Here is a 13,094-nt window from a genome sequence, read left to right as displayed (position 1 = left end):
CACCCCATTTTTCAAAGAGAAATCCATTTCTGCCATGGAGTTAACAATTTTGAGCCTTTTAATGGGGGGAAGGAAAAAAAAAAATCTATCCGAAGGAGTTCCGCGGGAATTAAACACGAGGCATTAAAAAAAGGCAGAGAATTCTGTCTCCAAACATTATTCCTCCTTTTCTTTTGCTAAAAGCCGAGCCGAGCAGTATGAACTAAGGAATTAAATATTCCTAAGGAACATTGTCCAGACAGCTAACTCACCACTCCCTCCCACCGCTTCCCATTTGAAGCCAGTCTTATATTGAATAAAATGCACTTGTGAAGGAATCGGCAAATGTATTTGTGTGCAGTTCACCGTAATTTGAATTAAAATGAACGGTTTCACGTGATAGAATGTTATCCAGGGCTTTTTTTTTTTTTTTTTTTTTTGACCACTCCACCCAGATTGTAAAAAACAGACACATTTTGTTTTTAGGGAAAGTGGAGCTTCATGGAAAGCAGCTAGAGATTGAACATTCAGTACCTAAAAAGCAAAGGTAATACAGCATTTTATTTTCTTTTGTGCTTTTTTTTTTTTTTCTTTTCTGCTGGGAAGGGGGAGGAGGGAGAAAAAAGGCTGTAAGATAAAGGAGACAAAAAATTATCCCCAAATATGTGCATGTGAAATGAGATATGTTGGCGACTTGGCTCCCGATCCATCCTCAGTGAGGTGGGAGTCAGTTTGGAGGATCAATGTTTAATTTCCTTCCTTTTCATTTGAAAAAAGAGAGAGAGGGGGAAGAAAAAAAAAAAGCCAAGTTAACTCCGAAAGCAAGTTTAAACGCCAGCGAAACAATGACCCCGCCGCTTGCCCAAGGTGATGCATGGCCGAGGCGCTTTGGGGTTTGCGTTTTCAAACTTGTGCTGCCGGGAGTGTTTCCCCGGCTTGCCCCGCTCCTTGGCCAGGAAGCGGCTGCCTTTTGTTTTCTGCTGGGCTATTTAAAAATATATATATATAAAAAAAAAAAAAGGAGGGGGGCAAATTGCTGGTGGGGCTGGGCGAGGCGGGGGGCGCGGGCGCAGGCAGCTCTGGGCTGCGCGCTGGCTCTGGTGCCGGCGCCCTGGCTCGCGTGCCCGGCTGGGCCTGGGCTGCCGGCCGTGCCCACTCCGGTCTTGCCCGGCTCCGGCCTCGCCGCGCTCTTGGCCCTTTGTTGTGTGGTGGGGGGGGTGGCTGCTGTTTGGGGCAGGAACCCTGAAAAAGAGAAATAATTTGTCCCTCTTTTTTAATCATTTTATCTTGAGGGGAGGGGGCGGGGGACCCCCCCCAACCGAACCGGCTCCGCCAGGGAGCGGGCGAGAGGGTCCCGGAGCCAAACGGTCCACGTTGGATCGCGCGGGCCAGGACCCACGGGCTCCACGTGACGAGGCGGTTCCCTCGGTGGCGGCGGCGGGGAGGAGGCGAAGCAAACTCCTTCTCCCGCAACTCTTTGCAGCTTCCCTCTGGTCGATCACAATCCCCCTGGCGGGATCGTGGAGAGTCCATTTTCCCGGCGTGGGCTGGGCCTGTTGCCAGGCCTTGGCCTTTAAAACTTTGCCCCAAACCCTCTCGGAGCTGGCGGGGCGTTTCGGAGGGGGGTTGAAAGTGCCTCGGCCTCCGGCTCCGCGGCCCGTTTATCTCGAAGCCCTGAATCCATCCCCTAATTTGCCTCACGCGAGGTTTTGGACCCGTCCGGCACGGGGCTGATCGATATCGCTCGGTTACGGTGCCCAACGGCTCACGGTGACCGAAACACCAGTGAGTCGAGCGGGGGTGTTGGGAAGGCGGCTATGGAGCGGAGCCAGGGGGAGGAAGGCCGGAAAAGCCCCCTCCCCCCAATAGCCCGGCTCCATAATTGATAGCCTGTGCCGAAGAGAGGCGATTTCACCGTGTTTCCTACTTCGCTTTCCCCTGCCCTGACTTTCCTCCCTGCCTGTTATTAGGAAATTACATTGAAACGTAAATATTTCTTGGCAGTCTGCGATTTGCCCCCGAACCCCTCGAAAAAAACAACAAGAAAAAGCCACTCGCCCACCCTGTTGYCGAAACTTTACCATAGCTGGAACCAAAGCTAAAGGCCAGCTAGCCCGTTTTCAACGAGAACCGGCAGAAACGAGATTAATTGGGTCGAGCTGCTAAATCCCGGGCTGYGGGGTGTTTTTTTAAATTTAGCCTCGGAGCCCCCATCCGCTGCCTTTAAAGCTACAGGAGCCATTTTTGCTGGCGACTTTCTTCGTGGGCTTCTCTCAAAATGACTCGCCGAGCCGCGGGCCGGGCTGCTGCTCGGCTGGGCGCGCTGCTGCCGTGCCTTGGCCTCGCTTTTGGGAGGCCAGTTGGGGTTTCTGGGTGGGCAAAGGGGACTTTTGCAGCGCTGGGGGACTTTGCAGGTTGTTAGCGCAAAGCAGGCGTTCTGGGCCGAGACGCCGTATTTTACTTTTCTCTCCCCTCCGCCCCTCCTTTTTGGATAAAGAAGGAGAGGATGGGACTGCCTCTGTGTCTAAGTCGCCTTTTTTTTTTTCTTTCTGCTTGTCTTTAAGACTGGATTTTCCAGTTTAAAGATGCACAGAACAGGAAATGGTTAATTAAGAGTAGYGAGGGCCAAATCAGATGGTTTTTGGTGTGATCTGAAACAAATGCCTCCCCCCAACCTGATATGGATTTTTTTTTTTTGGTAGCGTAAAAATGTGGAAAACAGGTCGTGTCCATTTGCGTGCTTTCCAGATAATTTGTAAAATAAAAATTTGGCTTTATGGTTGTGTTTCTTCCGTTTGAAACTACAGATGATAATGCTCAGTAAAACTGGTGTGGATGTTTTTTGAAAATGAACATATATAACAAAATTACTTGTTGTAAATCAATTTTGCATGTTGGTGCATTTCCTTCTTTAAAATCTCGCTTGTTCCTGATCCCATCATAGAAATGAATTAAAAAATAGAGAATGTGTTAGCATTGCATTAGAGAGAACACTTGGTGTGTAGTTGCTGCACCAAAATGCACAAGCATGGTAAACTGATTTAGAGTTGTTTAATCTCAGGGATTCTTCAAATAACACTTAAAGCTGCAAATTATGTTAATGATTATAGGGAACCATTTTAAAGAAATGCTTTAGATATATTTGACTGTAAAGAAAAGGCACTGCTGGTAAATAATGTCACTTCATTCTTTGCAGTGAATCCTTCAGAAACCCCCTCAGTTTTAAAGTTTGTTTGGATTTTTTTTTTTTTTGTTTGAAGTATCTCATTGCTGTTTTGAAGTTATTTTTTCTGCAACTTTGCTGATGGGAAAAAAAACTTGGGGAAACCTAAGAATGTATATACATATTTTCAAACCTGAAAAGTATTACATGCTTTATTATTCAGAGGGTTAAAGAAGAAAAGATGCTTTAAAAAATAAGTTCAACTTCTCCTCCTCAAGATTAAGAACTGGTTTTGAGGAGGGGTAGGTCTCTGTGCAACTGAAAAGCCCTAAGCAGATAGCATTAAAAAGAATGAATGAATGAATAAAGGAGGAGGGGTGAAGGGGGGAAAAAAAGTGAATCCATCAGGCAGACATTCCAAATATGAGGAATGTGGAAGTGAGTCGACCAGAGAGAATGAAACCAAGTAATTGGGGGGAAATAGTGAGTTTGGCAGATAACAGCCAATATACTTAAAACTAAAAGGATTTGTGCAGGGCATTTTTAAGTAGAGGCAATTCATAAACAACACGTGTGTTTAAAGAGTCAGTGAACTCCCAAGCAGGAGTGGGAATTACTATATGTTATTAATTACAAGAAGATTTAGTGTAGCATATAGAGAATTGGGTGGATAAATCTTGAATTGCCATTTTATTTTTTCAGGCTTTGTTTCAAATTAATGCATTTGCACACTGTAGAAGCACTCTTTTGTGTGTGCATAATCATGGAATTAATTATTCATAACGAAATATTTAAAAACTTTTGATAACAGCTAGTGTAAATTCTTTGTTCTGAAGTATTAACTTGAAAATATGCCTTCCTACCTAGAATTCTGTGGATTCTGTGGAAATTGAACCTAGAAAAATGCAGTAGTTCCTTTTTGTTTAAAATAAAGATACTGTCTCAAATGCTGAAACAAAGTGTTTTTAAGCCATTCTTAAGAGCATTCACTTCCCCTAGAACAGGTCTGTTTTAGAAGTTACAGTATCAGTTATAAATTAGCAACATTCTTATGTTTCAATCTTCAAACACTGTTGTAAACAGGATGAATGCTACTTTCTGAGAGTTTTGAGTTTAATATGATTTCGTTTGTTATTGTCTTACTTTTTTTTTTGTTATCAAAAAGAATCTTAAGACTTCTTTTTGGATTTATTTCATGAGTGTCCAGCTCTTAGCTAAAAGGCAGCGTTTTAATGCTTATTTTACACCTCTGAGAACCGGAGTAATTTGCAAATTAATACGGTTTGAGCCTTTCCTGCCGGGGAAAAAACTAGGAATAATTTGTCATTTTTCATCTTCCGCTGGAGTGAATTTCATCAGCTAGGTTCAAAACTGAGATAATGTGGCCAATTTTAATAAACCTGGGAGAAAGACTGGACTTTGCAGGCTGCGCCTTGCGGTGACTGGCGAAGGAACTCCTTGCTTTGCTTCCTTCCAGGCAGCAGCCATAACCAGCACRCAGGTAGAGAAGTCGCGATTGAAGCGCAAACTCCGTAGCCTCCGGTTTTGCCCCAGCGGAAGATGGGCTCCTCTGTGGATGCCCTTTGCCAAGAGTTTGGCAATTTTTTTATTGAGAAGGACAGAAGAGATTTGCCTCTCTGGAGAACAGCCCTGGCCATTGCCAGGGCTCAGGGCRCTTCTCCGCTTTAATTTCTTTCTGTCTTTGCCTTTTAGGTTAAGAAACGAGCAAACAAACACCAGCGATACGGATAAGGGAAGTGGGGTTAAAGTACTCGCTTTGAAAATCGAGACCTTTTCAGAATTTAGAAATGTGGAAGACTTCTGCCCACTGCTTCCCCCTCCCCCTGCCCCAACCCYGGCAATGTTAATGTTTTCCAGAGTTGCCGGTAGGGTCTGGGAGAGTTCAGGAAGCGCGAGAGGCTGCTCGGCGCGACCGAGGTTAGCCCAGGGCTTTGCTGCTCCAGGAGGAGGCGAGAGGCTCCCGGCCCCTTTCCCCCTTTTTCACGGCTGGGTCACCAACCCCGACCGCCCGCTTTCGGCCCCAGTTTCGCGCGCGCAGGGAGACCCATCCGGCATCTCCCCGAGGTGCCGCGGCAGGCACAGATGAGTGGGGAAAGGCTGACAGCAAGGGCTAAACCTGGGGCTTGCAAATGGCTTTGGAGGAAAAAGCCTTCCAGATAAGTCAGGGAGATGTCGTTTTTCTGGACTTTTTTTGTTTCAATGAGAGAGAGAAGCTTTTCAAAAGTTTTAAGCATGAGCTCTGATTCTCAGCGTAATGGGAGGCATTTAAAAGCTCAGCCTAAGGTGCGTACTCCTAAATGCCCCGYGCCTGGAAAGCGTTAATCCACATGGCCCACTGCCCCTTTCTGCCACTGGGTGCGAAGGGGTTCCTGGCCACCAAGCAGACAAGGCTAAAACAAGGGATAAAGGGGAAAGAAAAGGCAGAAATAGAAGTGTGTAGGTCTGCACATCATCGTTAACTGGTGGGTCCGAGTCTCTGTGTGCCTTTAAATACTTATTCTGCCCCATTTGGAGCCTGCAAATGCCCAGGGAGGGTCAGCTGGGGGGTTTGAAAAATGCACTCGCCCAGCAAAGTTTATGCAATTTAAAAAAACCAGTGGATGCATAGGCGAAAAGGGGCTCAGAGATGGGGCCAGCCTAATGCAGCGTCCTGCCTCCGCTACGTTACGGCATAGTCCGCTCACCGGGAAAGCTTCTCTGAACCTTTTCCCGTTTGAAACCAGGTGCCCTGACCCACGAGGGTTTCTCTCCAGTCCAGAAACTTGTGCTTTGTTTTACACTGCCTCTGTTCCCTGTTGTCTTGTTGTTACCGGCAAATGTGCAAAGCCTTTCGTGAGTTTAGCTAGGAAATCCCTTTTTGGGGTGCCACCGAAGGTTGCTGGCTTTTCCTGGCTAGCTGGGAAGTGGGAGCAGCAGCAGGCGTKTCGGCTTGTTTTCTTCAATTCTGGAAAATCTTGTGCACACCTCTCCATTCCCATCACCATCGTTGTGCCTTTGTGGGGAACCCGGAGCCGTTCTGCCTGCCTGGCCCTTGAAAACTCGGTGCGCGTGTAGAGGGGAAGGGCTGTGGTGCTATTTAAAATGTCTCGAACCAAACCGGCTGTTGGTTTTATGCTGTGTGATAGTGTCCCGGTGCAACAAGCATTTCTCTCTGTTGGAAAGTTAATGCAAGATGTTATTTTAAGCTGATTTTCTTAAAGCCAGTATGAGTTTTCTTATTCTGATTGAATAGCAACTTATTGAAGGATAGCAGAAACCAATTCCTGCTCAATCTGCGTCCCCTGGCCGTAGCCCCCTCTTGCAGATGCATGAGAGATCTTGGCAGTTTTAAGTGTGTTGGCTCTGCGGGATGCGGCTTTCCGAAGCCGCGCGCTTTCCGCGACGCTGGCTCCCATGCCCGGAGCTGATTCCCGCAGCTGTGGCTTGGCAGCGCTTGGGCTCCAAAGTGCGGCTGCTGCTTCTGAGCTGGAGGCTTTGGGGTGCTCGGGTGACTTGCACGTGGTGGGAAGCACCTCTCTCCACCTCCGGCTCTTCCTCCCTGCTCYGGCGTCCTTTGCAGCCCTCCGCACAGGTGCTTCCCCAGCGGGACTTGTAATAAAATCCCAATGGTGGAGGACATTTCAAGGAGATTCTCATGTAGAGCCTTGTGCTGGATAAATCAGTGTGGCTGGTGTCGGAGAGGGGACAAAATCAGGCAAAATCCATAACCGGGGTGGGAGCAGAGCAACTTGCTCTTTCTCCTTGCTTTTGCAGTCCAGGAGGGTGTTGCGAGAGGAGCGCGGGTAGCAGCAGAGGTGTGAGAGCATCCTCGGGCTGAGCCGACCTCCAGCGCGTGAGAGCAGGGCAGCCCAAGCCGCTCTCCAGAAAACGGGAAAATAAACAAGAATCTCTGTGTCTGTCTGTCTCGGAGGAGCGTTCGCGATCCTGCAGGAAATGGGTCATTTATTTTATTGTAACTGACACTTGGGAGCCCTGACATGGTCAGAGCTGAAATTTCACACTTTTCTGGCTACTGTAATTGTCTGGTCCGGATGGAGAAAACCAGTTTAAGGGGATAAAACATAACCCACGTGTATGCCAGGCAGAACTGGGTCTGTGCTTTGTTTTTAGGAGTAATCTGCCTGGTTGAGTTTAAAGCGCTGCGAAGGCAGCGCAAATACAATAAAAGCTGCGGCAAAGCCGAGCACCAGGAACGGCTCGGAGCTGGCAGGGCTCCACGGAGCGCGCAGCAAGATGCAAATCCCGCGCCGGCCGTGGGTATCGTGCAGTGTAAACAGCACTCGAGATTGCAGCAAAATTGATTTGCACAAAACGGAGAAAGTTTTGATGCTGCTGAAGGTCCCGCTGCCGTTTCCTTTTACAAAAGCAGAGATCCTATGGGAACTGCCTCCATTGCCAGAGCCTCAAACACATGGGAGAATTGTGATCTAGATCCAGGGGGGGAAAAAGAGGGTGCTCAGGGCCAAATTTTCACCCACAATTGGAGCCAGATTTTCCAACTTGCATTTGAGCATCTGAATAAAAGCTGCATTTTCAGAAGTGATTAGCGCCTGATGTGCTGAGCACTCTTGAGAAATGTGACTGTCACGGTTCCTTCTTGTCTTGTGGCATTTGGATCCACCAGCTCGAATGGGCACGGAGAAACCTTTTCTGGGGGCGTCGAACTTCGTGCTTCCTTAAGGAAAAGTTTAGGGCTCTGCACATGGAAAAGATTGGGAACTGTGGCTCTGGATGCAGAACAAGGAGTTGGGCAGAGAGCTACCTGCAAAGAAATGATGTCTTTATTAGGATATTGCAGCCAACAGCCAGCGTGTATCTCGGAGGTGTCGGGAAGCATGCTATCCTCACTGGCAAAGCAGGTCGAGGAGCATCAGTTCTGCTGGTATGCCTTATAATGTCCCTTTTATCTGAATTATTCCTTGTTTAATGCTGGTCTTGTCCAAGCAGAATCAGTCACCAGAGCGGGTAGTCGTGTGTGTGTGTGTATGTATATATATATATATATATATATATAAAAAAAATACACACACACACGTATATGTGTGTGTGTGTATACATGTTTTCTTGAAGTCAGCTGCACTTTGAAGGCAATAACTTGTGTTTTGTGATCTCTCTCTGGCACAAGAGTATTTACAAACAAATTGATCAAATGAGCAAAGACTAGAAGAAAATTGTGACCTGCTTGATCAGGAAAAGGAGCTTGTGGCTGCTCTGCTCTTTTAGGGAGCTGTTTGTTTGTGTGCGATTTCATGAGAAACCATGAACCTTGCCTAAATTTGTGCTTTTAGGCTCGGATTCACAAGGTTCCTAAGGACATGTTTTTAAACAGGGAAGTCATCCTTTTGAAGTTAATGGGACTGCCTCGACGTTAAAATGAGGCATGTGCTGAATTTGAGCCTAAATATACAACTTTATATGAACTTTATATAGTCATTGTTTAGCATGCAGTTACAGCTGAACTAATAACGCAACAAATTTCTCTGACATCTGTAGCCTCTTCTTGCTTATGGACAAAATGCAAAGAGGCTGTGACTTTTATATTCGATATGTACTTGAGGGGAGTGAATTGCTGTAACTTTTTTAATGCTGCGGGTTGATGGAAGAGCTTTTGCCGGTGAGCCTTTACCTGCCATGTGATAAAGTTTCTGCGCTTCCCCGGCTGCACGTGCCTGGCACGAATATTTGCGCAGTGCAAATTTTATATTTGGTTTCCCCAAATACTTGTCCATGCAACTTTGAAAGCTACTTTCTGCCGCTGTTTGTGCCAGTAAAGAAAACTTGGCCGTGTAGATGTTTATGGAAGGCAGACGGGAGAGAAGGCATGAACATGTCGGAAGGGAATTCACTTAGGAAAAAATCCAGATCAGATACTCGGGAGGTTTTGTGCTGGATTTCCCTAGCTGTGCATTGAATTTATTTGGTGTTTGTTTGTCAGTTTGGCTTCTAATATTGCCTGTACCAAGGTAGCGGAGGGCTTTAAGGGGCTCTTTACACTGTAATGCGGTGCATGGGCAGTGAAGGAGACAAGTCCTATCTTTGCTGTTGCGTGGGCAAGGGTTGTTTTCTAGCTCCTGCCGTGCCCTATCCAGTCTTTTTTCCTCTTGTTCCCTGTCCCCTCCACCACAAAAAAATCAGAAAACCAAAAATAAATAAAAGCAAACAACCCCAAACCCAGCAAACACAAGGCATCTTTCTCTGTCCCCAAACTCAGCCTCCCTTCTGCTGCCRGTCCAGCTCTGCTGGGAGAAGGACGCAGCCAGGGGTTTAAGCATGGCATCATTTAGCTTTTTTCCCAAAGCCACCCAAGTGCCATGGCAGCTGGTTCACGTGGGCAGTGCTGCCCGAGGAGGAGCCACTGCGAGAAACGGGAGCACGGTTGCATCCGCATGGATGCTGAGGCRGCCGGCTGAGCCCTGCTTGTACTTTCTCACCTCAGTTTGTTTCTTTACATCCCCTTAGAAAGAAGGACGGAAGCATTTTGATTTCACTTGCAGGTTTCCGYGGGAAAAAGACAGCGCTCTTAGCATCGCTCGGGCTTAAACTGGCGACTCGGTTGTGACRCCAAATCTGCCCCGGGGTTTTGTCCCTGGGTGCGTCCGCGTACACAGAGCCRTCGATGCCGCTGGGCAGCGGGGACGGGGTTTGGGGGCTCCTCACTGGAGCAGTCCTGGCTTGGAGTGCGCGGGGGACGCCGGCGGCCCAGCGAGCGCCCCGTGGCCCCGCAGCCCTTTCCTGCCATCTCTGGTGGCCCGGACTTTGGAGGTCTGCAGAAGAACTCAGCGCATCGGCACCCGAAGCGGGAGGACGGGCTGGTCCGAGTGCGGCACCACGGGTTTTAACTTCGGTTTTGGTAAAAGGGTCTCCACCCTTGCGTTAACTTCCTGAGATAGGATAATCTGTGKTGTAATTTCTGGATTCTCGCTAGACTCCCTTCATGAGCTCCCTTTGATCTTCGAGGGCTTGTCTGTGTGCAATCGTCACACTGGTTTAACCTGACTGGGCTTAAAACCAGCTCCTGTGCTGCTGGCCCGGAGCCCTGCGTGGAGACTGTCCTATACTGATGTGGAACTAGCTTTATCTGAGGGACCTGCATCTGCGGGGCATGAGTCAGGCCTCCTTCTGCAAACGGTGTGAAGGGAAACTTCGATTCAGCTTGCCATAACCTCGCGTGCGGAAACAACCCTGCAGCCTGCCTGCCTCCGCCCTGCCTGTCCTGCCTCCCTCATCCCCCTCCTGACACAGGCATCGGCCCGAAAAGCCCTCAAAAATTGCAAGCAGTTTTGCTTCCTCTTCCTTTTCCTCACTGATACTTGCACGTACTTGTACGTATGAAGGCGTCAGAGATGTGAATCCTTGCAGGACCTCTCGGCCTCAACTAAACCTCCCTACACAGGTTATCGTGGTGCTCTGAGCTCAAGGTGTTTGCAAGATCCCCAGTAATGGTCCAATATCCTGGGGATTTGGAAACACGGAATAAAAAGATGGCCCCTGCCGCTTTCTGTTCGCAAAACCAAATGAAATGTGTCTCAGTGACAGCTGTCAATCACCCTGCTTATTGCCCTAGTAAAGGTGTTTAATATGAAGTAATTAAAGTGATCTAAGACCTGCCAGGAGCATGTGCTGAAGTGGGAACCGGTGCCTCTTCTGCTGTGCTTGGGGCGTCCTGTTGCTCTCAGGGTGCGCGGGAGCTGCTCTCCTGTTCGCTTGGCCACTTTGCAAAGCGTGAACTCCCCTTGAGGCAGCCCTGAGCCCATTCCCACCACCACGGCCACTGGAAACCAGTTAGAAACGCAGCCCGGGGGCTGGAGGAGGGCGGAACTGCTCTCTCGTGGCAAGGAGAAGTGGGTGAGAGGTTTGCAGGCGGCATCTGCCTGCTGCAACCCTGGTTGTAGCACTCCCGTGCAGGGCGTCACGGAGGGAGGAAATCGGTATAACCGTGCTGTTGGTTTCATGCCTTCAGAGATTTCATTTTGTGTGTTGAATTTGAGGGAGGATGGCAGGAAATCTGGTAGACCAACAAATCTTCCATGACAAGTAACTGAAGTTGCAGCTCCTGGAGGTACATGACTGGGTGAGATTCTGGTCTTAGCACCCTCTCTAGTCTAAGGTAGCTTCCAGCCCTCGTGGATGAAGGGAGATGCTCTGAAATGTGATATAAAACTACCTTAAAGGTCTCAAAAAACAAAATGCAAAATATACTTTATCTCATATGTGCTTTTATTCATGTGTTCTGCATAACACCAGGGATGGAGAGAAGTTCACAGCTGTTTGGAGTTGAAAGTGCTCACTTTGACCTGTTGGACACGTGTGGGTGATGTTGCATATTTCCTTGCCCAGCTGCCTTAGAGTTTGTCATGTTGTGCTGTTCCTGGTCAGGCTCTCCTTGTGGTCTCTGAAGTGCTTTGAGATCCATGGGTGAAAGATGGGGTGAAGACCAAGTCTCACTTCACATCTCTTCTGTGCCCTTCCACATGTAACATTTGACAAGAAAATTTGCCTCTGACCACTGCGTTAGGTGGCATGTTCATAGTCCTGTTGGTGCTTGGCTGRTGCCAGGTTTGGTAAAGGTCTGTTTGAGATTTGCCATTTTAGGTTTTCTTAAGGGGCAAAGATCTACCAAGTCATTTCAGTGGCCAGCTACTCGGTAGCAATGTGACCGAGTTGCATCGCATTTGGAGTAGGCTAGGAGGATATTTCCATAATCCTCTGCCCATTTCTCGGAGGCATCGTGGGCCATTAGAGGTTTGGTGTTGGGATGCTGGTTGTGGGCATCTGCAGAGCTTAGCTGGCCGTGCATCGCTTGGCTTTGGGGCACGTTCAGAGCGTCAGAAAGAGCCTTTCAATATGTGGCAACCCGCCAGCAAATTAAAATGGAAAGATAATGCAAAATGGACACGTTGTATAAAACTCATCTATCTTTCCTCTCTATTACTTACTGTTAAATTTGTCCTGTCCCCAGATACTTGATATATTGACTTTGGCAAGAACCAAATGCAGAAGTCTAGGAGCTGATGAGAGTCCTTCTCTGGGCAAGATGAGGGTAAAGGTTCTTATCAGAGGTGTCTCTGAGATTTCTTGCATTTTTCGAAGCTTTGAGCATTGACTGCTCTCAGAGGTCATCACTTAGCTAGGTGGATATGGCATGTGCTCYATGCCAGGACCAAACGACTCCCCATCCGTATGTGACTGAAGGAAAAAAYGAGGAGTGGAACGGCAGCACAGCAAGCTGATAGAGGAGGGAATATGAACCAGAGCATCTTTTCCCAGGTTTTAGGCACCAACCTGTCCCTTCCCTCTGTACCCAAGATGCAGCAGCTCTTTTAAAGGAGTTCTCAGAGGTTTTCAAAGGGACATTTGCAGACAACTCCTCATTCTCGGCAGCTCCTGGAAAAATCTCATCAATTATTAGGCGTGATTCTCTGCGTGCAAAGCGGTTCCGAAGGAGAGGTAATGGGCAGAAAYCAATTAAACAGATTTATGAGTCCAAAATCAAATTGTGGTTGCTGAGATGATGGATGGAAAGGATTAATCACGTTGTGCCGGCTTGCCAGAGATAATTGCTAGCCAAGGCGAGTAGATTTGCGCGCGATTCTTGCATGAAGGATGCACATGCATTTCTCTGCAATCCCATGGCCGGTTCACTTCTGCCACTGTCCCTCCTCCTGCAAGCTCCATGCCAGAAGCTGAAGGTCTTTGTTGACTTTCTGGCCTGGTCTCCTCAGGAGGGGCCTCTTGGATCGGGTCTCTTCCCCTCGCTAGCAAACCTTCAAGGGGCTGAGCCCTGGTTGCGCTCGGGTTTTCCTGCCGCTGCCACCGCTTTAATCTAGTCATTATATGTATTTGCATATTTCTTTCTCACCCTCCTCTTTCTTTTATTCCACCCTCAAATCTCTTTCTCGCCAGCCACCCTGCCGTTCTGGCGCTCCCGTTG

General features: G+C 48.1%; 1 protein-coding gene across 1 annotated transcript in view; it reads left to right on the top strand.

Annotated features, from left to right (window-relative positions):
• The first annotated feature begins 464 nt into the window (after positions 1–464).
• The window catches only part of IGF2BP1 (insulin like growth factor 2 mRNA binding protein 1), a 28,691-nt gene continuing 16,061 nt past the window's right edge, over positions 465–13,094 (top strand). Inside the window, exon 1 of the mRNA XM_026071868.1 lies at positions 465–526. The gene's annotated coding sequence lies outside the window, so the exon portion shown is untranslated. The remainder of the gene's footprint in view (positions 527–13,094) is intronic.

Source organism: Apteryx rowi, unplaced genomic scaffold (genome assembly GCF_003343035.1).
Source record: "Apteryx rowi isolate R43461 unplaced genomic scaffold, aptRow1 scaffold_331, whole genome shotgun sequence".
Lineage (NCBI taxonomy): Eukaryota > Metazoa > Chordata > Aves > Apterygiformes > Apterygidae > Apteryx > Apteryx rowi.
This window is presented reverse-complemented; position numbering and strand designations above follow the sequence as displayed.